Source organism: Triticum dicoccoides, chromosome 4A, assembly GCF_002162155.2.
Source record: "Triticum dicoccoides isolate Atlit2015 ecotype Zavitan chromosome 4A, WEW_v2.0, whole genome shotgun sequence".
Classification (NCBI taxonomy): domain Eukaryota; kingdom Viridiplantae; phylum Streptophyta; class Magnoliopsida; order Poales; family Poaceae; genus Triticum; species Triticum dicoccoides.
In genome coordinates this window covers 198113038-198117839 of record NC_041386.1, presented here as the reverse complement: position 1 = coordinate 198117839, position 4802 = coordinate 198113038, and positions in this window count along the sequence as shown.

Here is a 4802-nt window from a genome sequence, read left to right as displayed (position 1 = left end):
GAGTTGACCACCGCAGATTGCACAGATGCTGAGAGGGTGCACTTTGCCACACATCAATTGGATGCACCAGCAGCCTCATGGTGGGAGAATTACACAGCCACTTTTCCTGTAGCCAATGTCACTTGGGACCAGTTTCAGCAAGCCTTCCGCACAGCCCATGTCTCAACTGGAGCTATGCAGATGAAGAAGCGGGAGTTCCACAACCTACGCCAGGGGAACCATACTATGGCTCAGTACGTGGATGAGTTTAGCAAGTTATCAAGCTATGCCCCTGATGATGTGGCCACAGATGCCGCGAAGAAGGAGAAGTTTATGGAAGGGCTGAATGATGAGACGAGTATGCAGTTGATGGTAGCAACCTTCAACAACTACCAGGAGTTGATAGACAAGGCTCTTATGATTGAAGGGAAGCAGCAGTAGATTGAGAGCCACAAGAGGAAGTATGGACAAGGGAAGTATAATTCAGGAGCTCAGCAGAAGCCTCGCCTAACCCCAAACTCGGGAGAACTTGTTCATAACCATGAAGGTCACAACCACACTGGAGGAGGATCAGATAACCACAGTGGTGCTAAGAATGGGAATGGGAACAGAGCTAATAACAATCAGAACTGCTCCAACCCGTCCACACCCGCCAAAAGAGACCTAAGTCAGGTTACCTGCTTTAAGTGCGGGAAGACAGGGCACTATGCCAATGATTGCCCTAAAGAAAGGAATGGAAATGGAAATGGAAGCGCTAGGAAGAAGCCTAATCCATTCAACAAAGGACAAGTGAACCACGTTAACGTGGAGGAGGTTGAAGAGCAGTCGGACGTGGTAATAGGTAAGTTTTTGGTTAAGTCAGCTACCGCTCTTGTACTTTTTGATACTGGTGCATCGCATTCATACATATCAAAGGGATTCATGGATAAGTTTAAACTGCCAACCCAAACCCTTAGGACCCCTCTTTTAGCGAGTTCACCCGGAGCAGAGTATATGGCTAGCCGATGGTGTGACCAGATACCCTTAACCATTGGCACACATGTGTTTCCATCTGACCTAATTATCTTAGAGTCGCAAGGATTGGATGTGATATTGGGTATGGACTGGATGTCAAAGTATGGAGGAAGCATTGACTGTGTTAGTAAGTCGATTTATCTCACCACCCCGGAGGGAAAAAGGATTAAGTATGTGTCTAAGCATGTGCCTAGGAGGAACCAAGTGAATGCCCTTACGGGAGTTGTTCAGGAGGAAGTGCCGGTAGTAAAGGATTACCCGAATGTTTTCCCAGAGGAATTACCAGGCATGCCACCGGACAGAGACATTGAGTTTTTGATAGAACTATTGCTAGGGACAGGACCAATATCCAAGAGACTCTATCGGATGCCTGCAAATGACCTGGAGGAAATTAAGAAACAGATCAAGGAGTTATTGGAGAAAGGATACATCCGAAGAAGTTCATCACCTTGGGGAGCCCCAGTACTTTTGGTTGAGAAGAAGGATAAATCCCTAAGGATGGTTGTTGATTATCAAGCCTTAATGAAGTGACGATAAAGAACAAGTACCCGTTGCCGATGATCAACGATCTGTTTGATCAATTGCAAGGAGCTAAAGTGTTCTCAAAGATCGATTTACGATCGGGGTATCATCAGTTGAAGATACGAGAGAAGGACATACCAAAGACGGCATTCACAACGCGATATGGATTATACGAGTATACGGTCATGTCGTTTGGACTGACTAACGCCCCTGCCTATTTCATGAGCATGATGAACAAGGTGTTCATGGAGTATTTGGACAAGTTTGTTGTGGTATTTATTGATGATATCATGGTATACTCGAAGAATGAAGAGGAGCACAAGGAGGATTTGCGTTTAGTTCTCGAGAAGCTTAGGGAACACCAGTTGTATGCTAAGTTTAGCAAATGCGAGTTCTGGCTGAAGGAAGTCGGATTCCTTGGACATGTTAGATCAGGAGAAGGTATAGCAGTAGACCCCAGCAATGTTCAGTCAGTCACTGAATGGTTGTCACCCACCTCAGTTAGCGAGATCCGCAGTTTTCTTGGACTCACAGGATACTACCGGAGATTCATTGAGAATTTTTCCAAGATTGCAAAACCAATGACTGAACTGTTAAAGAAGGATACCAAGTTTAAATGGACAGAAGATTGTGAATCAAGTTTCCAGGAGTTGAAGAAACGTTTGACTACAGCCCAGTGCTAGTACTGCCAGATATACATAAGGAGTTCCAAGTGTATTGCGACGCCTCTCGCTTAGGACTTGGATGTGTGCTTATGCAGGACAGAAGAGTTGTTTCGTATGCCTCACGCCAACTAAAACCTCATGAGCTGAATTATGCCATGCATGATTTGGAGCTAGCAGTCGTAGTGCATGCATTGAAGACTTAGAGACACTATCTTATTGGAAACCGTTGTGATGTGTACACGGATCACAAGAGTTTGAAGTACATCTTCACCCAGAAGGAGCTGAACCTTAGACAGAGGAGATGGTTGGAGCTTATAAAGGATTATGACATGAAGCTACACTATCATCCGGGAAAGGCCAATGTCGTAGCAGATGCCTTGAGTCGGAAAAGTTATGCTAATATCCTCGAAAGTAAAGGACTGCCGAAGGAGTTAGCAGAGGACATCATGGAACTTCGATTAGAGATTGTACCTAGAGGGTTCATTGCCACAATGAAGGTTCAGTCGACATTGCTGGACAAGATGCGAGAAGCTCAGAAGGATGACAAAGAGATTGTCGAGATAAAGGAGAAGATGGGCAATGGAATGGCCAAAGTTTTTCGTGAGGATGAGCACGATACCCTATGGTTTGAGGACTGAATTTACGTGCCCAATAATCAAGAGGTCAGAAAGTTAATACTTCAAGAGGCTCATGACTCACCATACTCGATACACCCCGGAAACACCAAGATGTATTTGGATTTGAAGGGACATTTCTGGTGGATTGGTATGAAGAAGGATATTGCCGAGTATGTAGCCGTATGTGATGTATGTCAGAGAGTCAAGGCAGAGCATCAGAAGCCAGCAGGACTGTTACAACCTATGCCAATACCCGAATGGAAGTGGGATAAACTTGGCATGGACTTTATCACCGGATTACCCAGGACTAAAGCAGGATATGATTCCATATGGGTAGTAGTTGATCGTTTGACCAAAGTAGCTCACTTCATCCCAGTGAAAACCACCTATACAAGTGCAAAGTTGGCCAAGATCTATATGTCCAGGATCGTATGTCTGCATGGAGTTCCGAGGACCATCGTATCAGATCGAGGAACACAGTTTACTTCAAAGTTTTGGCATCAGTTACACCAGACTTTGGGAACGAGATTGGAGTTCACTACAGCGTTTCACCCGCAGACAGATGGACAGACCGAGAGAGTCAATCAAATTTTGGAGGACATGTTGAGAGCCTGTGCGCTAGATTATGGATCTAGTTGGGATGACAATTTACCATATGCAGAGTTCTCGTACAACAATAGCTACCAAGCCAGTTTGAAGATGGCACCGTTTGAAGCCCTGTATGGACGCAGGTGCAGAACACCATTGACATGGGACGAGGTAGGAGACCGACAGTTGTTTGGACCAGACTTGATCAAGGAGTCTGAGGAGAAGGTAAAACTGATGTGAGACCGACTGAAGATTGCCCAGTCTAGGCAGAAGAGTTATGCAGACTCAAAACGCAAGGAGGTAACCTACGAGATTGGAGATAGAGCATATCTGCGAGTATCACCCTTGCGTGGAGTGAAACGTTTTGGAGTTAAAGGAAAGTTAGCCCCGAGATTTGTAGGACCGTATCGCATTTTGAACGGATGGGAGAAGTTGCCTACAAGTTGGAGCTACCTGAGGGATTGTCAAGAGTCCACGATGTGTTCCACGTTTCACAGCTAAAGAAGTGTCGTGCTGAGATGGCTGATATACCATTAAGAGATACAGTACCCTTGGAGGCGATTCAGTTGGACAGTGCTCTGACTTATGAGGAGAAGCCAGTTAAGATTCTTGAGTTTGCCAATAGAGTCAGCCGCAGTAAGGTTATCAAGTTTTGCAAAGTTCAGTGGAGCCACCATACCGAAGATGAAGCCACCTGGGAACCAGAGGATGATCTCCGCAAGGACCACCCATACCTATTTTCTAGCCAACCCGAATCTCGAGGGCAAGATTCATCTTAAGGGTGGTAGGCTTGTAACATCCCAAATTTTCAATTTGGAATGTTATACATAGATCATCCATGCATATCATGATTTATTGCATTTCCGTTCCGCAATCCTCAAAATCCTAAGCAACTCAAGGACCCACAGAGAGAGTTGGGGATTTTTCCGGTTTCCATATTTGATTTCTATCAAATAATGAAACGAGGATTTTGATTTTAATAATTTTTCTCTCCAAAAAATATTTCATATTAAATCAAATGAGTGGAGATAATATGACTTCTCCAAAATAAATGAAATATTGGAGGAAAAATATTAAAATCATTTATTGGATTTTATTGGCATTAGAAAAATTGCACATTTTCAAAATTGCATTTTAGAGCCAAGAAAATGTTCACCTCGTCCTAAATATTTTATTTAGGGGGTGAAAATTTGTTTTGGCATTTTTAGATTTTTATTTTTTTCTAGGATTTTATTTATGTCAGCGGAATTATTTAAAAAAAATACTGCGCACCCGACTGGGCCGAATCCCAGCCCAGCCAGGCCGGCCTGCCCGCGCCACCGCCTTCCCGGCCGGATCGGGACCGGAGTCCCGATCGGAGCCATCATCGCCGCCGTGTCCGGGACGGACACGCCTCCCGAGGCCGCCCCCTTCCCCA